Source organism: Scyliorhinus canicula, chromosome 10 (genome assembly GCF_902713615.1).
Source record: "Scyliorhinus canicula chromosome 10, sScyCan1.1, whole genome shotgun sequence".
Classification (NCBI taxonomy): domain Eukaryota; kingdom Metazoa; phylum Chordata; class Chondrichthyes; order Carcharhiniformes; family Scyliorhinidae; genus Scyliorhinus; species Scyliorhinus canicula.
Window position 1 is genome coordinate 19,746,595 of NC_052155.1, and position 26,024 is coordinate 19,772,618.

The 26,024-nt window shown below is 51.3% G+C and overlaps 1 protein-coding gene across 1 annotated transcript in view; it reads left to right on the top strand.

Annotated features, from left to right (window-relative positions):
• LOC119972907 (piezo-type mechanosensitive ion channel component 2-like) overlaps positions 1-26,024 on the top strand; it is a 1,374,210-nt gene that overhangs the window by 216,275 nt on the left and 1,131,911 nt on the right.

The following is a 26,024-nucleotide window of genomic DNA, read 5'->3' on the forward strand; positions in this document are numbered from 1 at the left end:
CTGTGCTTTTTGGCAAAGTCCACTTGTACTTTATTTGTCAGCTGTGCCACTGGTAACTTTATTTTCGATATTTAAGAAGTTCCGACTAGCCCTTTAGCAAGCTAGTCAGATTGATTGTCTTTAGCGAATACAGTAGTTCAGTTTTCATTCAATTACAGATCGTGGTAATTCTTCAAATCATAATACACAGGATAACATAACTAAGTGATTTGAACAAAAGAAAGGTGACGATTAGCAAAAGCAAACAGCAAAGAAATAGGTTTCAGAAATATAGGGTGACTCCGAAATGAATTTTTCCATCCTGGTAAGTGATTCTTAAGGAGATTATTATCTTACGGTCTGGCCTTCTTTTTACTTCTGATTGTCTTTAACTAATTTATAGTTCACTCAATTCGGCCAAATCTTCTGTCCATCAATTTAAGAGATATATGTATTTAAATATATTGGTGCTAATTTCCCGTTCTATCGCTTGCCAATTTAATTAGAAAAATACAGCTTTTGTTAAGAAATTATCAGCCCAAGACTAGCTGATAATTAGAAACGGGACTACTTGTTCTGGACAGCCGCCCAGTTTTTACCATAAAAGGGGGCTTTTAGCTAGTTGATGCCACTGACCTTGCACTTGAAAAATGTGAAACCTAAGAAATTGAATTAAAGAGTATTATCTGGATTAACCCTGAGAGGATTCCCAGCAATTGTTGCACTGAAGTAATGCTTAATATGATTATAGTTAATTATTCTTAATGAGCTCCCAATTAAACCTCTATCATCTTCCCTTACTCTCATGGTTACAGCTGATTAGAAAAGTCAATTTCTATCAGTCACCCCTTCTGATTCTTCTGAAGATTAATATGATGAATCAAAATAACGAAAATACACAGGATGAGGAAGTAAGGAAGAAATGCGACAAGATAGAAGTAAGCACGGGGAGGAACTCATTCACATTGTCTTTAATGGTTCACTTGTTTGAGAACAGCCTTCAACAACGGAGCGGGCAAAACTTTGCAGCTGTTACAAGCATTTTATTCAAAAATGTGATTATATAGTATGATAACAATTCAGTAATAATGGAAGTTGATTATATGATTCAGTAATAATTGGGTAATAATGCATTAGTAATGCAGTAATAACAGTTCAATACTGTGAGCCTTGTTCAATGTCATTGACTGATGGTGCAGTTGGACCACTATGAACCACTTTGATTGGTGGGGTATTATGGGCAGCCATACATTGGCGAATGCATCTGCTCAGCAAGACCACTACGCAAATGATAAGCCCAAATATGAAAAGAGAAGTCCCTGAATGATGGAAATTCCTGTGCCAACCACCCATCCAGAGAGCCATTCCCAAAGAGTGTTGTCAGAGAGTTGGTAAAGTTTCCTAACCTCTTCTTGAATATGTGCTGACAAGCTTTTGATTTCTTCTGAATTATCTGGGATGTAGGTGCAACACTCTGCACTAATCAGGGCACAGGTGCCAGCTTTTTCGGCTACAAATAGTCAAGTGCCATCCAATTCTGTAAAGCCACAGTTCAAATGGCTAGCATCTCGGCTGAAATGCTACTTGGGGCTCGGGCAGTGTCATTGGCTATTTTCTCTAATGCTGCGGCCAATTTAATGTATTCTCTGGTCAATACGGTGATACCATAGGCAGGGATGAGAACAGAAAAGAATTTCTCAGTCCCTGTGATCTCACGTTTAGACCTTTTTATGATAGTGGTGGGTTGACCTTTCAAACTGTGGGGTGAGATCTCCATGTTTTGACTCTGCGTTTATAGCATTGGCTAGGGAAAAGGAAAGGGAATGGCGACGAAGGGGACAATGAATCCTAAATAGCACGCTCCTCTGCAGCTCCTTGGGAGCCAAGGGTATGCAGTATTACCGCAGATGTAATAGGTGCCATTATAGGTAGAATATTGGGCAACCACTTGTTCGTACCAACATTCTGCAAAAGCTGTCCCATCGGTGTAATTAGGTAGCCCTTTAAAGTCAATAGGATTCCCTTCGTGTCCATAGGCCACTACCTTGCTTGTGTCATGAATGCACATTTTACTGTTACTCACATCCAAATAATATTTACATTTACTATATCTCGCATTCCATGCTCTATAACCATAGTTGATTAAACATATGGGGTGAAATTCTCCGACCCCACGCAGGGTCGGAGAATCGGCCGGCAGCAGCGTTAATCCCGCTCCTGCAGGGTTTTTAAATCTCTGACCGGCCAAAAACCGGCGCTGTGCAAATCCTGCCGGCAGCCTCTGAAAACAGCTGGCGCCGGCGGGATTTTATTTTTTTTTTAGTTTCCACAAATCTCCGGCCCGGATGGGCCGAAGTCCCGCCGACGTGGCCACGGGTCACGTCGGCGAAAATCACAGTTGCTTTAAAACGGCGTCAACCATTGATGATGGTTGACGCCGTTCAGTGTCGGGGGGGGGGGGGGAGTGGGTTGCGGCATCGGGGGGGGGGGGGTTGCGGCATCGGGGGGGGTTGCGGCATCGGGGGGGGTTGCGGCATCGGGGGGGGGTGGGGTTGCGGCATCGGGGGGGGTTTGGGGGCAGCGGCGTGCAGAGAGGGGGGGGCGACGGATGCCCGGGGCCAACGCACCGTCACCCCCCCCTCTGTACGCCGCTGCCCCCTACCCCAACCACCCCCCCCTCACCACCCCTACCTCCCTCCAATGCCCCTACCCCCCTCCCCACCACCCCTACCCCCCTCCCCACCACCCCTACCCCCTCCCCACCACCCCTACCCCCCTCCAACGCCGCCCCCCCATCTCTCGCAATGCCGCAACCCCCCACCCTCAACGCCGCAACCCCCCCTCATCGCCGCAACCCCCCCCCATCTCAACGCCGGGTACCCCCCCCTCTCAACGCCGGGTCCCCCCCCCCCCTCAACGCCGGTACCCACACCCCGTCCCCCTCCCTCTGAAGGCCGGTACCTACACACCCCCCCCCCTCCTCCTCCCCCCTTCCTTCCTCCTCCCCCCTTCCTTCCTCCTCCCCCCTTCCTTCCTCCTCCCCCCCTTCCTTCCTCCTCCTCCCCTTCCTTCCTCCTCCCCCTTCCTTCCTCCTCCCCCCTTCCTTCCTCCATTGGGGGGGGGTGCGGCGTTAGTGGGGGGGGGTGCGGCGTTAGTGGGGGGGGTGCGGCGTTAGTGGGGGGGGTGCGGCGTTAGTGGGGGGGGTGCGGCATTAGTGGGGGGGGTGCGGCGTTGGAGTGGGGTAGGGGTGGTGAAGGGGGTAGGGGTGGTGAGGGGAGGGGGTTGGGGTAGGGGCAGCGGCGTGCAGAGGGGGGGCGATGGTGCGTTGGCCCCGGGCATCCGCCGCCCCCCTCCTCTGCATGCCGCTGCCCCTACCCCAACCCCCCCTCACCACCCCTACCCCCTTCACCACCCCTGCCCCCTCCAACGCTGCCCCCCCTCCAACCCCCCCCCTCAACTCAACGCCGCAAACCCCCCCCCCTTCTCCTCTCAACTCAACGCCGCAAACCCCCCAACGCCGGGTCTGTCTCTCTCCTCCTCCCCCCCCCCCCCAAATGCCGGTCTGTCTCTCTCCTCCTCCCCCCCCCCCCCCCCCCCCAAATGCCGGGTCTGTCTCTCCTCCCCCCCCCCCCCCCAAATGCCGGGCTGTCTCTCTCCTCCTCCTCCCCCCCCCCCCCCCAAATGCCGGGTCTGTCTCTCCTCCTCCCCCCCCCCAAATGCCGGGCTGTCTCTCTCCTCCTCCCCTCCCCCCCCCCCCCCCCCCCCCCCCGAACGCCGGGCTGTCTCTCTCCTCCTCCCCCCCCCCCCAAAATGCCGGTCTGTCTCTCTCCTCCTCCTCCCCCCCCCCCCCCCCCCAAAATGCTGGTCTGTCTCTCTCCTCCTCCTCCCCCCCCCCCCCCACAAAATGCCGGTCTGTCTCTCTCCCCCTCCTCACCCCCACCCCCCCCCCCAAAACGCCGGGTCTCACCACTTCCGCAGCTGGTGAAACTGACGCATATCGCGTCAGTCAGCTGCTGGCCCCTCCGGGAACGGAGAATAGCGGCCTAAAAGAAGGCCCCGACGCCGGAGTCATCTACACCGATTTTTCTCGCCGGAAATCGGCGATACGACGGTCTGCAGAGAATTTCGCCCATGGTCCCAGTCTGATTATGACCAGTTGGGAGGGTTACTTGGGGTGGTTTCTGTCTCCGATCATAGATATGTTGGTACCATCCCTTGAAAGCTTTCAATGGGCGGCCTGCAGATCGCCATCTCTTAACCTCATCGTTTACGATTTTTTTTGGTTCTGGTGTCTCCACATTGGGGATGGTTACAGTCATGATTTTGGAAAATGTGCTTTTCTGCCATTTGGGAAAAAATAAAACGAACAGGCTGAAGTGGGATACCTACTTGGGAATTGGTAGGGATAGAAGAACACACCCAGCACTTAGAGATGTTGAAGTCTCTGGCATAGGACATGTAAAGGAAAGTGTTGACATTGAGTTCCTGGGTAAGGCCTGCTAGGCCAAATATGTCACTGAAAATCAATATTGTGGCAAACATATCTACAGATTCTGAGTTTGGTACGCGCGCTTCACATGTGACGCGTGAATCCAGTATTTCTTTCCTTGTAGTTTCACGGCTGACTGGGTTGTGAGTAACACTTGATAGGGGCCCTCCCACTTGGCTCCTAATGGTTTGCGCTGGATTTCCTTGATGTAGACCAATTCGCCGGGCATCTGGCTGGGACATGGGTCTTCCAGTGATTACCACAAATGGGCTTAGGCCTGTCATTCTGTTTGGGGCTGTTCTGATACTGAACAAAACTAGTGGCAAGGCTTGAATCCAATTCATGCCTTCTTGGTTGTATTTGGACAACTGCTCTTTTAAAGTCCGGTTCATGCGTTCCACTTGTCCTGATGATTCTGGATGAAAAGGCCAGCGTAGATCCCAATCGATGTTCAGTAACCTGCACACCTCCTGTAAAATGGGTTCCATTTTGTGTCAATGCTAGTACTCCCCATCTGGGAATATAGTCTTTGCATAGGACTTTGGCTGTATGGGTGGCTGTAGCCCTCCTGGCTGGAGCAGCCTCTACCCATCGTGAGAACCTATCCACTATTGCACAGACGTTAGTATATCTTTGACATGCAGGAAGGATGATGTAATCGACCTGTATGTTCTGGAATGGTCCTGCAAGGGCAGGAGCTTTTAGCTGAGGCATTGATGTTATAGGTCCTAAGTTGTTCTTTTGACAGGTTACACAGCGGTTTGATACCATTTGTGCATGTTTTTTTGAAAACTTTGCCACACCAACTTTTCTGGAATCGAGCCATCATCTGTTGAGGGGCTAAATGTCCCCATGAATGAATCTGTTGGGCCAGAAATGGCATCAGTGCCTGTGGTGCAACTGGTTTATCAGTCTGAACTTGTCTCCAAATATCATCATCATACAACTGGATACCTGAGTCAACCATGACCATTTCTCTTCTTGTGTTGAGTTATGTTGCATTTCATGTAGATCTTGTAATAAATTGGTCACTCCCAATTTGTAGATGTGTCTTGGTTTTGCTGAAGAATCCCACTGGGAGGCAGCTTCCTTTGCTGTTTGGTCTGTAAGGGCGTTTCCTTGTGCTTCTACAGTGTTTTCTTGAGTATGGGCCTGACGCTTTGGAACGGATACTTCTTTTGGTAAAGCTGTGGCTTCTAGGAGGTCTTGAACTTCCTTCCCATTTCGAATAGGTGTCCCTGCTGTGGTGAAGAATCCTCTTTTTCTCTACAAGTGGCCAAAATCATGGGCTACTCCAAAACCGTATCTGGAGTCTATAGATGTTAGCTGTTTGATATTTTGCCACATTACATGCTTCTGCTAATGTCCTCAATTTGGCCTGTTGAGCTGATATTCCTGGGGGCAAACTTCCTTTTGCCATAATTTCGTACAGGCTTGTGACTGCCCATCAAGCCTTTTGGATACCCTTGTCAATAAAGGAGGAACCATCTATAAATAGAACCAAATCTGGATTTTGTAGTGGTTCTTCTTCCATCAGGCGTGCCTCCTCCATTTCTTTTGCACTATGAACTTGCACCACTACTCCTTTGACTTCCAATTGCTTCATGGCAGGTAGTATTCCCTTAATTGAAGAGGGGTTAATGGGGTATGTTTAGTACAAGCTAATGCTGCTCCAGAGAAGGATATTGGTTCCATGTTTAATAGGCCACAGTCATTTTTGTCCTTGGCCCAAATTAGGTGGTGCTCCAGTTGGCTCTTTTTGAGGTGTCTGATGGATCATGTGACTTTTCCATTCTCAAAATTAAGAGAAAAATTTAATTGGGCTAGTATATCCATGCCCAGAAGGGCCTGGATTACTGGGCCTATCCAGATGGAGGCCATCAATTCATGTGGGCCAAATTCTAGCAACAGGGGCTCTGTTTTTGAAGGGTTAATGCATCACCTCCTGCTGCATAAGCTTCAATCACCTGTCTTTTTAAGGGAAATAAGTTAGCATATTTTGGGGGAAGGCGGGTTAATTCAGCTCTAGTATCAAAAAGAAATTCTATTTGTTGACCTTCCAGTCCCAAATGATATATACAGTTCATCCTTTGTTCTCAATTAAAGCTACGTGAATGGACTCACTGAGAGTGGGATCAGTTCGTTTTTTGCTGCGTCGAGCAGCGCCCTCTTGTGTCATGGGGCTAATCTGGTGAACTTGTTGACAAAAGTGTCATCGTCATTGAGTTTGTCTCTTTGTGGTGAAAGTGGGCATGGCCTATGTTGGTTTCTGTACGAGTCCTGGTGATACATGTCTCGGTGCGGATCCCTATAGTATGAGCCATGGGGCAGGTCTCGGCAGTATGAGTCCAGATTGTAGTCATGTCCTTGGCTCCCATGTATTCTGAAACAACATGATTTCGCCCAATGGCCATCTTTACCATAAAAATAACATTTTCCTGTTTTCCTTAAATTCTTTACCGGAGCAAGAACAGGGGCCGGGGTTGGTGTTACCAGAGGAGGAGGAGTAGTGATTTGTGCTGGGGTTTCTGCGCTACTTGCAGCAGCTGCTGCTGCGGTCTGGGGCTGAGGGTCAGGACGGAGAGCTTGGACTTTAACCTCCAATCCATGGTCCAGTTGAATGCATCATTCTATTAAGGCCCTGAAGGTAGTACCCACTAGCTCCCAGTCAGGAAAAGCCATGTTTAGGGCATTAAACAATTCAGATCTCAAACCAGTGGCAGAAGCAGTTTTGAGTGGTCCAAGGGTACTCGCATCCCAAGTCCTCTCTCCTGGCTGGAGTTGCATTCCGGAATGCTCCTTCCAACTGTTCTAAACCTTTCCTCATAGTCTGTGAGATCCTTCAAATGCTTTTGAACACAGGATGTTATTTTCCCCAGTCAGTTTTAGGTGGGTTGAATCTTAATAGCCAACCTTTAATTGCCTGCCATCCCTCTTCCAGATTTTGTAAATCGTCGTTTAGGGCTGACTGAACTTCCGTCGAGTGTATTTTACTATCGTGTGGATTAACCATCACAGACAGAACCTGTACACGAACTAACGGATGGAGACTGTAAATATTCTGTAAGCGCTGTAACTGTTCCCAGGTGGCTAAACCCCCTTCTTAGGGTACGGGAGTTCTTTGGACTGTTGGTCGTTCTGAGTTAGTGTGTTTAACACTCCTCCAACAGAGGAAGTGTGCTTAACACTCGTTTGGCTCTGTTTCTTATTTCTATGCTCTGGAGTCGCCAGGTGCCATAAGAGACACCGTCACAAGCATCAAGGTCAAGTTCAAAGCAATAAAGCTATACACCAATTAGTAAGTCCAAACATTTAGAGTTTATTATAACAATTATAATAAATACTCATGCACACGCTAAAGACTAACTTACTTCTCTACCATTAAACGACTAATACTTATCTAAGAAGGAACAGGCAAGGTCAGGGAACAAGGCCTTCGTTCCGTTCTGGTCTGCAACTTCTTGATACTACTGGTCGGCACGGGTATAAGTAATGCCTGGGTCAAGGTAGCGATCGTCATTTTGGCACTTACTTATCGATGGCTGCTGCTCGACGGCTGGTATAAAAGACAGGATTCTGGAGGCTGGAGTCGGAGGCTGGAGACAGGAGACCGAACCATGTGCGGGACCTTCTTTTTATAGGTCCCAGGAGGTCCGTGCCCCTTGGGGCGGGCTTCCTCACCTGCTGGGTATCGATTGGGCCTTTCCCCAATTGATATGATTTGAACCCCCCTATCCTAGGGTCGTTCCTTGATGGCTGGGGCGGTTCTTAGGACTCATTGTCCTGGTTTCGCTAGCTCCATCGTGTCTGCTTCGCTTTTGAAAGTATCAATAGATACTTGAGTGTATCTATTGTGCCCGGGGTTGTCCTGGTATCACCTCATTAGTATGTAGATGGCTTTCCCATTAACAGCACTACCTGAACTCTGCAGCTGTCGGGAAACCGGGTTTTGCAAGTGTCCCAATGCTTAAAGCTTCTGCAAGCTGTTTGCTTTTGACCATGTCCGTTTTTCCCTGCACTCTTTGCAGTCTTCCATTTTGTATTCACTGGTGTCCATCTTAGATGGCTACAGGACCATCGATCAACTTTACCGGGGTCTGCCGGATCATGAACCCAATGTCGGGCGTATTGAGATTTAGTGGTTGTCACACCGTTTTTGGTGTGACTTGTTTGGTGCGTAATGGGGCGAGTCGTAATGTTCCAGTCCTGCCACTAGGTTTGTTTTTTGCGTCACTGTCATTGTCCTAGCTAACTGGTTCCCTTTGTTCAGCGCCGCATATAGTGATAAAAATCTCAGAGCCTGCTGAAGCTGTCCCGGGAGGCCCTTGAATCAGGGTTAGCTGGGTGTTTTGGCCGACCACACTTGCATTGGCGGCGGGTGTGGGGACGAGCTGAGGATGAGTGTTCATGGGGACAAGAGCCATTGAACCCGGCACGGACATGGGGTTTTGTTGGCTGGACCACACCTGTGGAGTCTGTGTCAGAGGATTCTTTTTGCCATGGCAGAAGCGGCTGGCGGCAATGCCGGAGCTGATGATGGTGGCATTGCCATTGAATTTAATTTGGTCGGCATGGGCGGACTAGGTGTAGGTATAGTCGGGGTAAGAATTAATCCTGACTCTGCCTGTGGCGGAATTGTTTGGGCTGGAGAATTGAGAAATAGCTGAGGATTTGCTGGCTTCAGAGCTGCCAAATTTTCTCTCAGCAATCTGTTATGACTCATGTCGTCCATTTCAGTCTCCAGAGTATGATTTTCTTTAAGTAACTGGGCATTTTCCTTTTGTAGCCCAGCATTTTGGGAATGCAGTTCATCAATTTGTGATAGCAATTATTGAACCCTGGAGTCTGAGTTGGTTAATAAAGTTTTTGTTTTTTCGTGTTCGCCCAATCGGGTTTCTGATTGTTCAAGCTTAGGTTTTGATTTTTGCACTCGCTCACAGACTGCCTGGAATTGATCGTTGGCAGTTTTAAGTTTCCGATCGTGGTTTGTGTTTGTGATTGTTTCTTGTCGCCTACGGAGCTGTCCCATTACCACAAGAGACCATCTAACACACTCCCTCTCCTTCATTCGGGTAGTTTACCCCCAAACCCCCAAACGTCAAGGGACCATTAATTCAATTCCCGTTTTTGTATCGGGCAATTAAAACTGCCGATTAATACAAAATTTAAGATCTCTGAACATATCATCAGTGGGCACGTCAGGTAGAGCTCGGCCACCCTTAGAGGTTGTGGGAAGCCCTAATCCATCCTTGGAAGCAGTTGGGACATCTGATTTAGCATGCTCACATGTAGAAGTACTCCGGTTGCACTTTGGAGAAGTATTGAAAAACTCCTCGTCCCCCATTACCCTTCCGAATAGGTTTCTGACACGGGCCATAAATCGAGGACTCTGTGAGTCATAGCTCGTAATGCGTATGCCAGATGGGGCCAGCATGGATTCTGCATTTTAGGTCCAAGCAGTAGCAGAGTGGGCAAGGGTAATGCAGTAGATGTCATCCTGGGATTTTCAGAAGATCTTCAAGAGGGCAGAAGTGCCAAGTCAATGATCCGTCTCAGCCTATTCCAGAGGTCCCCAGCATCACAGATGCCAGTCTTCAGCCAATTCGATTCACTCCACGTGAAGACGCTGGATGCTGCAAAAGGCTATGGACCCTGACAATATTCCGCCTCTAGAACTTGTCATGCCCCTAGCCAAGCTGTTCCAGTACAGCTACAACACTGGCATCTACCTGGCAATGTGGAAATTGTCCAGGTATATCCTGTCCAATAAAAGCAGGACAAATCCAACCTGGCTATTTATTGCCCCATCAGTCTACTCTGAATCATCTGTAAAGTGACGGAAGGGGTCATCAGTGATACCTTACTCAGCAACAACCTGATCACTGATGCTGTTTGGGTTTAGCCAGCGTCACTAAGCTCCTTACCTCATTACGGCCTTTGTCCAAACATGGAGAAAACAGCTCAACTCCAGAGGTGAGGATTATCTTGCTGGGTGGAAGTGCAAATATTTGTTTTGGAAAAATACCTCCTGAGTAACCATGGGTTTTACTGGGAAGAAATCTACAAAAGGACTAGTTTGCTGGCGAAAGCGGGTCAAATCTGAATATATGCGTCTTCGGCAGCTGAAGCGCTTTAGACGAGCAGATGAAGTTAAGTCAAGGGCTACAGATTTTTTGATTTTGAAGTAGCTCAAATGACCAGACCAATTGTCATTTTTGTGGCATTTTGTGGGGATGGTGCTCTTAATTTATTTATATATTTAAGTGTTGCATGTAACATTTCGCATTATAGGTGTGCGTGTGACCAAATAATTATTTCGTAAATTAATATTGATTTTGATTTTATCAAGATATTGTCCATTGAGAATACCAGCAAGCTAACACCGCTCCTCATTTTAAAAATTAATTAATGGAATGTGGATGTATCACTGGCTTGACCAGCACTTGCTGCCCTTGAGAAGGTGGTGGTGAGCTGCCTTCTTGAACCGCTGCAAAATTGCCCTTAGTGTTGGGTGGGGTTACTGGGTTATGGGGATAGGGTGGAGGTTTTGACCTTGAGTAGGGTGCTCTTTCCAAGAGCCGGTGCAGACTCGATGGGCCGAATGGCCTCCTTCTGCACTGTAAATTCTATGATTAATGAGGAGGGTGAAGCCTACTTGTTGAGGTGGGACAATTTGCCTCTGTCATTGGCAGGCTGGGTACAGGTAGTAAAGGTAAATATTTTACCGTGATTGTTGTTTTTGTTTCAGTGCCTGCCAGTCTTTTTTCCCAAGGCATTTTCAGGAGGGGTGGACAGGTTGATCTCCTTCTTTGTCTGGGCGGGGAAGGTGTCGAGGATAAGGAAGGTGATACTGCAGAGTGGACAGCAGGAAGGAGGGTTAGGCCTCCCGAATTTGATGTGTTACTATTGGGCAGCGAATGCAAAGAAGTTTCAGGATGGAATAGGCAGGTTGGGGCTTTGTGGGTGAGGATGGAGGCGGGTTCATGTAGGGGGTCGGGGTTGCGGGTGCTGACAACAACACCGCTGCCGATGGCCCCAGTGAAGTACTCGCTGGGTCCATTATAATGGGCACACTGAAGGGGGTGGGAGGCAGATGTCTGAGCCTTCACCTTGCTAATTGCTCGCATGCAGGGTGGAGGCCAGCCTCTCCACCATGTGCCTTGGCGTGGCGAGTGACCTGTTGAAGATTTTGGCCCTGGAGAAAGTGAAATTTGCTTATAGGGTGGGTGAGAGACCGGTTCTACAATAGATGGAGCTTGTTCATTTTTCATTTTGGAGGGTTGATTACCGTTGGCCGCTGAGGGAGGGGCGCAATGTTTTGTGGTTTTTTTGTGTTTGTTATAAATTGTAAAAATGTTGGAAATCTGGAACAGAAATACTTTTTTATATATAGGGACTGATATGGTGCAACTAAAAGTCATCTCCTTTTCTGTCATCTACCTCCCTAACTGCTTCTTAAATGTTAGTGTACCGTCCCTGCTTCCAGCACTGATTCTGGTACTGCATTCCTCAACCAAACAAGCATCAATTCACCGTTTCTTCTGCTGTATATTCGTAATCTCCTACATTTAATCTGGCACCTATGTCCTTTTGAACTTGAGAAAAAAAGAAGAGTGAATATATATTGAGCTGTGACACACAGCTTTTGGAGAAGTTTGATTCCTCAAGGAAGTTGGCCGGGAACCTACCAAAGTGGCTTTTTATGTGTTTCTGGCCTTTCCCAGAAGACAGCATTCATTTCATATATGCATACATTCAAATCTGATTTGTATTACCTGAAAGCAGGGACTTAGGCAGTGTACAATCCCTTTCAATCTAGGGTTGAAAATACATATATTACTGGGCAGTTGTGGAGGCATTCTTTTCTTTTAATTCTACATCCAATCTCCTCTTATACTGTCATGAAAATAATGCACGTTTTCTGGTGGCTGATCATGTCTGTTTAGATCAGAATTTTGTATTTCATAAAACAATTTAATATTTGGATGGTTGGAAAATCTAACCCTAGAAGTGTGAGGTCATGCATTGAGGAAGGTCAAACAGTTTACCGAGCACACAATAAATGGGAATATGTTAAGAGGGGTAGATGAAGTGAGGGATCTTGGCGTACAAGTACACAGGTTCCTAAAGTGGGCAGCTCAAGTAGACAAGGTTGTTAAGAAAGCCTATGGATTGCTCTCCTTCATTAGCAGAGATATAGGGCGCGATTTTCCGCGGGTGCGGAGTCGGCCGTGAAAACGGCCGAAGTTGCCGATGGCCCGACGCGGCCCCGTTCCCGAGGTATTCACGCCCGGGAAATGGGCTAGGAACGGGGCCGTGGCAATTACGTTCCAGATGACGTCAGAATGCTGCAACGCCACGATCACGGCCACGTGACGCTGCCCGACGTCGCGAGCACAGGAACGGGACAGGAAACATGTCGGAGCCACGGAGGGCAGCGCCGAGGTTTGCTGAGGCCGACATAGAAACGCTCCTCGATGAGGTGGAGCAGAGGAGGGGCATCATCTGCCCGAGAAGAGGGCATCGCCACCCTGCAAGCATGCTGCGCCAGGCCTGGCGAGAGGTGGCTGCTGCCGTGAGTGCTGTGGGGCAGACTCCTCGCTCTGGGGAGCAGTGCCAGGGCTGCCAGGGTAAGTGCCAAGAGGGTGCCCCCGGGTCACAACCATCTCTCCCCCCCCTTTACTTAATCACCCACCTCCTCCCCGGCATGGGGGGTGAAGGCGGATTGGGGCAGAGTGAGTGGAGGGTGGTTCACTAAGTAGTCACAGATCCAGCGCTCTGGCCCCCCTGGAGAGATGCAATGGTCTTGTTACAACTTGACCCCCAACCTGTGCCAGTATCTGAACGGCCTGCTGATACCTGCCGTATTGTAATGATCTACTTATGCCCCCTCCCCCAACAGGACAAGACCGCTCACAACACTCGTGAGCGGAACAAGACTGGAGGGGGTTCGCCCATTCTACACCCCCTCACCACGTTCGAGCAGAGGGCACTGGACCTTGTTGGGGGATCTGCCACCCGGGAGGTCGCACAATGCGAGGTTGGCGGAGCTGCACCAAGTGAGACAACCCTGCATGACAATCACCCCCCCCCTCCCCCATCCTCTGTCCCTTCACACTCTGCCCACTGGCACACCTCCCCCATCCTTTGTCCCTTCACACCCTGCCCACTGGGACACCTCCCCCATCCTCTGTCCCTTCACACTCTGCCCACTGGGACACGTCCCCCATCTTCTGTCCCTTCACACCCTGCCCACTGGGACACCTCCCCCATCCTCTGTCCCTTCACACTCTGCCCACTGGGACCGTTCAGCGCCCGGCCGAGCGTCTCTAAATAACCCGTTTCATTCTCTTCCCTAGGACGTGATGCCGTATGACCAGGGCCGTCTGCCTCCAGGCGGGGACAGGCATCTGCCCCCACCGCACCCAGAGCCGCACGACAGAGGGTGCCCGATCAGCGGGGAGTCCCATCCTCCCCCACCGAATCTGTGGAGCAGGACGCCCAGAGGGCGGCGAGAGAGGGAGAGAGAGAAATGGCCCGCGAATGCCCTGCGGCCTCTCAGTGGGCCGATGAAATAGAGGAGGCATACGGGGGAGGTCCGGGTGGGGATGGTCTGGGAGGCTCTGAAAGCAGTGATCCGGGGGAGCTGATCTCCATCTGGGCCCACAGGGAAAGGACGGAGAGGAAGGAGAGGGAGAGACTGGTGGGAGAGCTCCTGGATGTGGACAGGAGATATGCGGAGGCACCGGAGGAAGGGTTGCTGGGGGAACGGCGCAGTTTGCAGGCCAAATTTGACTTGTTGACCACCAGAAAGGCAGAGACACAGTGGAGGAGGGCGCAGGGCGCGGTATATGAGTATGGGGAGAAGGCGAGCAGGATGTTGGCGCATCAGCTTCGTAGGCGAGATGCGGCTAGGGAAATTGGTGGAGTGAAGGATGGGGGTGGAAATGTAGTGCAGAAGGGGACAGGAGTAAATGGGGTCTTTAGGGACTTCTACGAGGAACTGTACCGGTCGGAACCTCCGATGGGGAGAGAGGGGATGGAGAGCTTCATGAACAGGTTATGTTTCCCAAGGGTTCAAGAGGGGCTGGTAGAGGGGCTGGGGGCGCCGATAGAGCTGGAGGAGCTAGTCAGGGGGATTGGACAAATGCAGTCAGGTAAGGCCCCGGGGCCGGACGGGTTCCCGGTGGATTTTACAAAAAGTATGCGGACCTGGTGGGCCCCCTGCTGGTGCGAGCCTTCAATGAGGCATGGGGGGGGGGGGGGGGGGGGGGGGGGGGGGGGGGCTTTGCCCCCGACAATGTCGCGGGCACTGATCTCTTTGATCCTAAAGCGGGATAAGGACCCCTTGCAGTGTGGATCATACAGGCCTATCTCGCTCCTCAATGTAGACGCTAAGTTGCTGGCGAAGATCCTGGCCACCAGGATAGAGGATTGTGTGCCAGAGGTGATACACGAAGATCAGACAGGATTTGTCAAGGGGCGGCAGCTCAACACGAATGTGCAGAGACTGCTAAATGTTATCATGATGCCGGCAGTGGAGGGGGAGGCGGAGATAGTGGTGGCGCTGGACGCAGAGAAAGCGTTTGATAGAGTTGAGTGGGGGTACCTGTGGGAGGTGCTGGAGCGGTTTGGATTTGGGGAGGGAGTCATCAAATGGGTGAGGCTGCTCTACGCGGCTCCGATGGTGAGTGTAGTTACAAATGGAAGGAGATCGGAGTACTTTAGGCTCTATCGTGGGACCTGTCCCCCTTGCTCTTTGCACTGGCGATTGAACCGCTGGCTATGGCGTTGAGGGAGTCAGGGAGATGGAGGGGTCTGGTGCGGGGTGGGGAGGAACACCGGGTATCGCTGTATGCGGACGACCTGCTGTTGTATGTGGCGGACCCAGAGGGGGGAATGCCGGGGGTGATGGAGCTGTTAGCGGAATTTGGGGGCTTCTCGGGCTATAAGCTAAATTTAGGCAAGAGCGAGGTATTTGTTGTGCACCCGGGAGATCAAGATGAGGGAATTGGGAGGCTCCCTTTCAGGAGGGCAGTGAAGAGTTTCAGATACCTGGGGGTGCAGGTGGCCAGGAGTTGGGGGACTCTCCATAAGCTTAACTTCACCAGATTGGTGGAGCAGATGGAGGAGGAATTTAAAAGGTGGGACATGGTGCCGCTATCGTTGGCAGGTAGAGTGCAGTCCGTCAAAATGACGGTTCTCCCGAGGTTCTTGTTCCTCTTCCAGTGTTTGCCCATCTTTATCCCTAGGGCCTTTTTTAGAAGGGTGACCAGCAGCATCATGAGCTTTGTTTGGGAGCATGGCACCCCGAGGGTGAAGAGGGTCTTCTTGGAGCGGGGTAGAGGTGGGGGGGTCTGGCGTTGCCCAATCTCTCGGGGTACTACTGGACGGCCAATGTGTCGATGGTGCGCAAGTGGGTGATGGAGGGGGAGGGGGCAGCATGGAAACGGATGGAGAGAGCGTCCTGTGGGGATACAAGCCTGGGGGCCCTGGTAACGGCGCCGTGGCCGCTCCCTCCCACGAGGTATACCACGAGTTCGGTGGTGGCGGCTACCCTCAAGATTTGGGGGCAGTGGAGGCGACAGAGGGGAGAAGTGGGGGGCTCGATGGAGGCTCCGTTAAGGGGGAACCATAGGTTCGTCCCGGGGAACATGGATGGGGGATTTCAGGGTTGGCACAGAGCGGGCATGAGACAGCTGAGGGACCTGTTTATCGACGGGAGGTTTGCGAGCCTGGGGGAGTTGGAGGAGAAATTTGGGCTCCCCCCGGGAAACATGTTCAGGTATCTGCAGGTAAAGGCATTTGCTAGACGGCAGGTGGAGGGATTCACTGCGCTTCCCGCGAGGGGGGTGCGGGACAGGGTACTTTCAGGGGTCTGGGTCGGAGAGGGGAAGATATCCGATATCTACAAGGTTATGCAGGAGGTGGAGGAGGCGTCAGTAGAGGAGCTGAAAACTAAGTGGGAGGGGGAACTGGGGGAACAGATCTAAGACGGGACATGGGTTGATGCCCTGGAAAGGGTTAATTCTTCCTCCTCGTGTGCGCGGCTTAGCCTCATCCAATTCAAGGTGCTGCACCGGGCCCACATGACTAGGACGAGGATGAGTAGGTTCTTTGGGGATGAAGACAGGTGTGTCAGGTGCTCGGGGAGTCCAGCGAACCATGCCCATATGTTCTGGGCATGCCCGGCACTGGAGGAGTTCTGGAAGGGGGTGGCAAGGACGGTGTCAAGGGTGGTGGGATCCAGGGTCAAGCCAGGATGGAGACTCGCGATTTGTGGGGTTGGGGTGGAGCCGGGAGTGCAGGAGGCGAAAGAGGCCGGTGTGCTGGCCTTTGCGTCCCTAGTAGCCTGGCGAAGGATCTTGCTACAATGGAAGGATGCAAGGCACCCAAGCGTGGAGACCTGGATCAATGACATGGCGGGTTTTATTAAGCTAGAGAACGTCAAATTCGCCCTGAGAGGATCAGTACAAGGGTTCTTCAGGCGGTGGCAACCTTTCCTCGACTTTCTGGCTCAATGATAGGGTACTGGGACAGTAGCAGCAGCAACCCGGGGGGGGGGGGGGGGGGGGGGGGGGGCGGGGGGGGGGGGGGGGGGCGGAGACGGACGATGACTGTGTTTGTTTATTTATTTTATTTTGTTTATTTAATTTTAACTTATTGTTAAGTTCTCTTGTTGGGGGGGGGGGGGGTGGCGGGGATCTGATACATGTGTTGATACGGTTTGGGGGGTGTTACGGTTGTTGTGGGGTATTTTGTTGCATTTTATTGTTTGTTGTTATATTTTTATATTTTCTGTAAAAAAGATCCAATAAAAATTATTTAAAAAAAAAGAAATAGAGGATTTCAGGGGTAGCAGCACGGTAGCATGGTGGTTAGCATAAATGCTTCACAGCTCCAAGGTCCCAGGTTCGATTCCCGGCTGGGTCACTGTCTGTGCGGAGTCTGCACGTCCTCCCCGTGTGTGCGTGGGTTTCCTCCGGGTGCTCCGGTTTCCTCCCACAGTCCAAAAGATGTGCGGGTTAGGTGGATTGGCCGTGATAAATTGCCCTTAGTGTCCTAAAAAATAATAAGGTTAATGGGGGTTGTTGGGTTACTGGGATAGATATACGTGGGTTTGAGTAGGGTGATCATGGCTCGGCACTACATCGAGGGCAGAAGGGCCTGTTCTGTGCTGTACTGTTCTAAGGAGGTGTGCACCCAAGACGATCTTGAGCTTGCGGCACAGCTATCTCCCACACCAACCACCATCCCAGAGACACTCACCCCGGTTGGGCTATTTAGTGATGAGGCTCCTGGGTCACAGTCTGGGTCGCACATCACAGCTGAGCAGGTACAGCAGGTGGAGGTCGGAGCAGCCGAGGGCCCGGACTGGCGGAGGGCAGCCCAGGCCCAGCATCCAGCTGGCTCCCAGACGTTTTCCGAGCTCCTGGAGTTTCTCAACCCACCCGCACAGCCGATGCATCAAGAAACCCAGGGACACAATGACGGGATGAGGGCTGTCTTCCAGCATCTGCAGACGCAGTTAGAGGAGTCGAACCGCGTCCAGGAGCAGGGAGTGGTGCCGCTCATGGCAGCAACCCAGGCCGACACCGCACGGGTGGCATCCACGGTGGAGGCAATGGGTCAGGTTATGCAAGGCGTTGCACTTAATGTGCACGCGTCATCCTCAGCCCTGGACAGGGTTGCCCTCTCACAGGCAGCAATGCGCCAGAGCCAACACGACATTGCCGGCGCGCTGCGGGCCTTGGCCGAGTCTCAGCAGGTTATGGCCCAGTCGCAGCACGCCATGGCACAGTCACAGCAGTTGATGGCACAGTCCCAGCAGTCAGTCACGGAGAGCATCAACTGCCTGACACACGTGCTGGATGGCGTCGTGCACTCACAGGTTGAGATCGCACAGTCCCTGGTGGGAATGTCTAACTCCCTGGACTCCATCTCTGCAACCTTCGGATCCTGGTGGATCCCGTTGCAGGCCTCCAGGATTGGCAGCGCCAGGTGTCGGTGGCGCGACGGGGCACCTCCCCGCTCGCACCTCTGTCCCACAGTGAGGCCCGGGGGCCACCGGGCTCCTCGAGGGTGGAGGAGGTTTCGGGGCCCGTCCCATTAACTCCATCATGGGACGTCCCGGAATGCTCGGCCTCCCCCCGTCCCATCCCTGGTGCATCGGGTGGGCAGCGGGCAGAGCAGGGTGGCACAACGTCACCCGAGATGCCCGCAGAGCAGCCTGGCCCATCAAGGCCGGGTCGCCCCAGGAAACGCTTGCCGAAGGAGATTGGCGATTCGCAGCAGTCCTCCTCCACACCTGCTGTATCATCTGGGGAATCACTGAGACGTAGTGGTAGGGCCCGTAAGGCAACAAAGAAAGACACAGAGTAAGTTGGCACGGGTGAAGGGCATAGTTTAGTTGTACGGGCTAGGGCATCTGTAAATTATTGTTAACATTAAATGCACTGTTCCACCTTACTTGTAAAACCATGTGATTGTTACACAGCCACAGGGATTGTGATGGTGACCGAGTGTCGCTGGGGTTGACGAGCGGTGAAACTTCGGTGCCGGGTGTGCAGTCCCTTCCCCTCCCCCCACCCCCTCCCACAGCTACCCCACGCGGGCACGTGATGGAGTGTCCGTGACGAACTCAGCGGCCACGAAGGTGGATGGTTCAGCTATTGCCATGGGTTAGACTCTCTCTACCGATTCTGAGCTCACAGCTCATCGCAGAGCGGGCTGTCATCATTCCACATGGCACTGATCACACCCGCAGACACAGCCATCGATGTTGTGCCATACCGTTGTGCCGCAGTGGTCAGGATGATGTCGAAGTGGAGCAGTGTACACGGAGAGGGGGTGTGGGGGGGGGGGGGGGGGGGTTGTGGTGGTGGCAGTTGTGTGTTGACTCTCTGCGCAACTGGTGATGCAGGTGGTGGTTTGGTGTTCAGCGGGGACGTCGCATGCGACGCGTGAACCGTGCTGCCACCAAGGCGTCGCGTCGTGCCGCCTCCTGGGCATCACCAGTACCTGGGTCGTGTCTGCGTGCTGCGCCCGCCACTCCGCCAGCCTCCTCCTCCTCCTCCTCCCTCTCCTCCTCCTCCTCCTCTGTGCTGGCACCACTGCCACTGGCTTCTCCCTCCGCCTCCTGCAGCAGGGCATCTCCCCTCTGCATCGCGATGTTGTGCAGCGCACAGCAGACCACAACAATCCGAGCGACCTTGTTGGGCTGGTACTGCAGGGCCCCTCCGGAGCAGTCCAGGCACCTGAATCTCATCTTCAGGAGCCTAAGGCAGCGCTCCACGACACCCCTGGTTGCTGCATGGGCCTCGTTATATCGGGTTTCCGCATTGGTCTGAGGCCTCCGTATAGGCGTCATCAGCCAAGACCTCAGAGGATAACCCCTGTCACCCAGCAACCAGCCCCTCAGCCGGGGGGGGACGTCCCTCAAACATCGCAGGGATGTACGACTGCGCCAGTATGTAGGAGTCATGCACACTCCCTGGGAACCTTGCAAAGACGTTCATGAACCTCATGTGGGGGTCGCATACCACCTGGATATTCATGGAGTATGACCCCTCCTGTTTGTGAAGACCTCCCTGTCCCCTGCAGGCGGGCGCATGGGGACGTGAACACAATCGATTGCACCCTGCACCATCGGTATCCCGGCCACGCTGGCAAATCCACGAGCTCGTGAATCTTGACTTGCTCGGTCCTCGGGAAAGGTGACTTCGCGATCGGCGATGGCATAGAGGGCGTCGATCACATCCCGGATGCACCGATGACTGGGAGATCCCGGAGAGGTCCCCGCTCGGAGACTGGAAGGAGCCGGTCGCATAGAAGTTAAGAGCGACCGTCACCTTGATGGCAACCGGGATCGCGCGTGTTCCCCCCGTTCCACGTGGGGCGAGATGCGCCACGAAGTGACAGATATGTGTCACCGTCCCCCTACTCAGCCGGAGTCTCCTCCTGCAGGTGATGTCCGTCATTGTTAGGAAAGAGATCCGGGCACGGTACACCCTCGGCCTTGGTCGTGGCTGCACCCTCACTCTCTCCTCCTCCCCCCCCCCTCCCCCCCCCCCCCCCCCCCCCCCCCCCATGCTGCTCGACGACTGGCAACTCCTCGGCCCTTCCCTCTGCTGCTGCAGCTGCCCTGCATCCACTGCGGGTTGTGGCTGTGGACGCTGCTCCATCTCCAAATGCAGTGCAGCGGCGCCAACATTCCAACATTCGCAGACATTGTGCTAACCTACAGAAGGGTGGTGGGGGGCAGAGAAACGGGACATGTTAGACGGAGGTTAGTCGACACCTCGGCAGCGGCCTGCCACGGGATACCTGTGTGTCCCGGTGGCCTGGTCGCGCTGCTGACACGCGGGCAGCCTAACCTCTGGTCACTTTCTGCATCCAACGGGCAGTTAACTACATCCTCCTCACCGGTGCATCAGTGGCCTGTGGCCGTAAGCCACAGGGCAACCACCGGCCGTGTCCTCGTGACCGCCATGGCATGGTGGCAGACATTTTGTAACCGGGGTTGGACGAGTCACTCGCTCACTCTCTCCCTATCCCCCCACTCCCACTCCCCCCTCAGTCTCCCACTACCCTCTCAGTCTCCCACTCCCCCCCTCCGTCTCCCACAGTCCCCCCCCTCAGTCTCCCACACTCCCTCCCCCCCTCAGTCTCCCACACTCCCCCCCTCAGTTTCCCACTTCCCCCCATAGTCTCCCACTCCCCCCCCATCAGTCTCCCACACTCCCCCCTCCGTCTCCCCCCCCCCCCCCCCACCCCCCGCTCTGGACCCCCCTCCCGTTCTCGGGGATGCCTTCCCCGTTGTGGCCAGACTCCAGCAGTGCGCTGCTGCTGGGAAGCTCCTCCTCGAAGCTCTCGTCAGCCAGCATGACTGGTTGACGAACTTGAAAAGCAGGTGTGTTGGCCGGCGTGAAAACATTGCGTGATGACGTCGGGACTTCGGCCCATCCGGGCCGGAGAATAGCGGGGGGGGGGCAAAAAGTCGGGCTTCTGGTCGTGTCAGGGGGTCTGTCGAGGCCTTTGCCGGGAATGCCGACGTGTAGTTTGTGCGGGGTTAGGAGAATAGCGGGAGGGCGTCGGACTGGCATCGCCGTGAAAATCGGCACGGCCCGCTATTCTCCGAACCGGCGTGAGAGCGGAGAATCGCGCCCATCGAATATAAAAGTAAGGATGTAATGTTGGAATTGTATAAAACATTGGTAAGCCCACAACTGGAATATTGTGTGCAGTTCTGGTTGCTACTTTACAGGAAGGACGTTCTTACTCTGGAGAGAGTGTTTACAAGAATGTTGCCATGGCTAGAAAAATGCAGTTACGACGTGAGATTGTATAGATTGGGGTTATTTTCTTGGAACAAAGAAGGCTGAGGGGTGACTTAATTGAGGCGTACAAAATTATGAGGGGAATTGATAGAGTGGACAGGATAGGGGTGGAACGGTAGCGCAGTTGTTAGCACTGTTGCTTCACAGTGCCAGGAACCCAGGTTCAATTTCCAGCTTGGGTCACTGTCTGTGCGGAGTCTGCACGTTCTCCCAGTGTCTGCGTAGGTTTCTTCCAGCTGCTCCGGTTTCCTCCCACAAGTCTCAAAAGACATGCTTGGTAGGTGAATTGGACATTCTGAATTCTCCCTCAGTGTATCCGAACAGGCTGGGAGTGTATTATAGGCCCCAAGACCGTCAGCGGGCAATACAGGAACAGAGTGTGGCGACTAGGGGCTTTTCACAGTAACTTCATTACAGTGATAATGTAAGCCTACTTGTGACACGAATAAAGATTATTAAAAATTGTTTCCCTTGGTGAAGAATTCTCGAACCAGGGGATATAGACTCAAGATAAGTGGCAGAAAGTGTAAAGGGGACATGAAGAAGAACTTTTTAACAGAGGGTAGTGGGAGTCTGGAATTTGTTTCCCGAGTTGGTGGTGGAGGCAGAAACCCTAAACTCTTTTTAAAATGCTATCTTGCAAAGATCTTCAAATGAGACTTTGTGGGTAGAGTTTAGGAATAAAAAGGGGTTGGGAACACTGGGTACGGTTTAGGAGTTAAAAAGGGATAGGCACACTGCTGGGAGTGTATTATAGGCCCCGAGACAGTCAGGGGGCAATACAGGAACAGATATGTAGACAATTCACTGAGGTGTGCAACAATAATAATATTAGGGTAATTATATCCTTGCCATTAATTGGGATAGTCATTGTCGAGGGGTTGGATTTCTTGAAATGTATTCAGGGAAGCTTTTTAATTTAATATGTAGACGGTCCAACGAGGGACAGAGCAGTGCTGGATCTAATTCTGGGGAACAAAGCTCGTTAGGTATTCGTGGTGGCAGTGAGAAGCATTTTAATGATCATGACCACCACAAGACTGTACGACAAAGTTGCACATGGAAGACTGATAAAGATGGTATCCAGGGTAACTAGGCAAGTTGGATCCAAAACTAGCTTAGTGGTAGGAGAGGGTGGTGTTAGAAGGCTTTTTGTGTAACTGGAGGCCAGTGTCCAGTGGCATACCACAGTAATCAGTGCTAGGTCCCTTATTGTTCATGATATATATAAACTATATAGATGAGAATTTGGGGAAGGATGATAAGTAAGCTTGTGGCTCACACAAAGATTGACAGGATGGTTAATAGTGAGGATGAAGATCTTTGGTTGCAGGAAGATATCGGCAGGTTGGTCAGATGGGCAGATCAGTGGCAGATGGAATTTAACCCCAAAAAGTGCAAAATGATGCACTTTGGAAGGAGTAACAAGACAAGGGAGAACAGAAGGAAGGACATTAAGCAGGATATTAAGAAGCTCAGAGGAACAGAGGGATCTTGGGGTGCTTGTCCACAGATCCCTGAAGGACAGGTAATAAGAGTAGTTAAGCAGGCATACAGGCCACTTGTCTGTATCAGTCATGGCATAGGTTATAAGAGCAAGGAAGTTTTGTTAGAGTTGTACAAAACTTTGGTTAGGCCACAGCTGGAATACTGTGTGCAGTGCTGGTTGCCTCACTGCACAAAGGATGTGATTGCACTGGAGAGAGAGCAGAGTAAATTCAGCAGGATGTTGCCTTGGATGGAGCATTTTAGATATGAAGAGTGGCTGAATAGGCTTGGGTTATTTTCTTTGGAGCACAGAAGGTTGAGGGTGGTCATGATAGAGGTGTATAAGATTAGGAGGGAGTACGAACAGGGTCAATATGAACCGGCTGTTCTCTTAGTTGAAGGATCAATTTAAAAAAAATTTAGAGTACCCAATTCATTTGTTCCAATTAAAGGGGCAATTAGCGTGTTCAAATGCACCTATTTTGCACATCTTTGGGATGTGGGACGAAACCCACGCAAACAGGGGGAGAATGTGCAAACTCCACATGGACAGTGACCCAGAGCCGGGATCGAACCTGGGAACTCGGCGCCGTGAGACTGCAGTGCTATCACTGTACCACCTTGCTGCCCAGTTGAAGGATCAATAATGAGTGAGCATAATTTTAATGTGAGGGGCAAGAGGGAAGGGAATTTGTTTTTTCACCCAGAGCGTGGTGGGAATCTGGAATACACTGCCTGGGAGCGTAGAAAAGGCGGGAAACCTCACAACCATTAAAAATATATCGATGAGCTCTTAAAATGTCATAACATTCAAAACTCTGAGCCAAGTGATGGAAAGTGGGATTAGTGTCATTTTGTCAGTGTAGACTCCATGGCCGACGGGCCTGTTCTGTCCTGGTTGATTCTATGACTCCAAAGAAAAATGAACCAGATTACACCAGACAAAACCATTGGAAAAGATCTCAATACCAACATAAGAAAATGATTCAATATTCACAATTCCTTCACCCGCTATACTATACAGACAATATAAATTCGGAAAAATAACTTGCCATTTCCAACTTACCGCTATAATATTCAGGGTACGTGTATGGTACGTGTGAACCAACTGGTGAAAAGTGGTCAGACACGCCATGCTCCAAAGTAAACGACAGATGTGACCAAGCAGATTCTATGGAATTCTCAACAATGCACCCAGATGCTGTTGCACTATGAGCCAACTGGTCTCACTGAAACTATCTTTCCCAGGAAGGTTTCCAATCTTCATGTTTGAAAAACTTGCCTCAGCCAACTTCAACCAGGATTCTAGGGTTGCAATCTCTCCCTCTGAGATTCTTTTCTCCTGGATTATCATATACACTTGAGCTTCATTTTTCAAGCTCACTATCAGATCTTTAGCCATCTAAAGCAGTACACCTCTGTTCCAAAGGCCTCTTACCTGGGGCCTTCTTGTAGGACCTGTTGTTGCCCACTCCCTGGTTTGGGATCTCTTCCTTGTTTCTGACCTCCTCCAGTCCCCCTCCCACTGTCCTGCTCACTGGGTCACCTTATGTGCAATGGCCTCTTCAGGTAACCTGACCTGCAGTTTTGTGGCATTTCACTTTTCTTCTTTTTCTCCAGCACATATGTGCCGGTTCCCAGCCGGAACATGCGGCCCTTTGCCAGCTGGCGCATGTGCAGAAATTCTGACACTCACTAGGAACTGGTGATCTTTATTATTGTCACAAGTAGGCTTACATTAACATTGCAATGAAGTTACTGTGAAAATCCCCCAGTCACCACATTCCAGCTCCTGTTCGGGCACACTGAGGGAGAATTCAGAATGTTCAATTCACCTAACAAGCACGGTCTTTTGGGACAGGTTCCCGAACTCCCATCTAAACTCAAGATATGTATTGGAGTTCATTCCGCCATCTCCAACATAGAAAATCTAAATATTTCCCTTGACATAATTAAAAACCACACTATCAGCATCCTGAAACACCAGAAACTGAACTGGACCAGCCATATAAATACTGTGGCTGCTAAAAGAGCAGGCCAGAGTAGGAAATTCTGTGGTGAACAGCTTGATTCCAGACTCCCCAAAACCTGCCTACCGTACACGATAAGAAGTCTTACAACACCAAGTTAAAGTTCAACAGGTTTGTTTCGAATTACTAGCTTTCGGAGTGGAGCTCCTTTCTCAGGTGAATGAACAGGTAGGTTCCACAAACACAGCATATATAGACAAATTCAATGATGCAAGATGATACTTGAATGCGAGTCTTTGCAGGCCAACTCCTCTCTAATTGTAGTCTCCTTTGTTTAAGCACAAGATACTGATATTGGATTTTACCTTCTCACCCTCCATCTGTATTTTAAATTCAAGATGAAAATCCTGGAATTCCCTCCCCAGAAGGACTATGGGTGTACCTGCACCAGATGGGCTGCTGCAGTTGAAGAAGGCAGCTCATCATCTGCCGCTCAAGGGCAATTAAGGATGGGAAAAATCTGCAGGCCTTAGCAGTCATGTTGACATCCCATGAAAGAGGTTTTAAAAAATTTGTTGCAAAATATGCCTATCGTATGGTTAGGCAGTTCCAGTGCTTTAATATTAAGACATTACGAGCAATGTAGTTCAAGGAATCACAACAGTCTCTCCGTTATTCCAAAGCTTTGAGCCCTAGTCTTTTATTTGCGATTTTGCCAATTCTGTCAGTGGCAAGCTAACTAAGAAAGGTATCGGATTT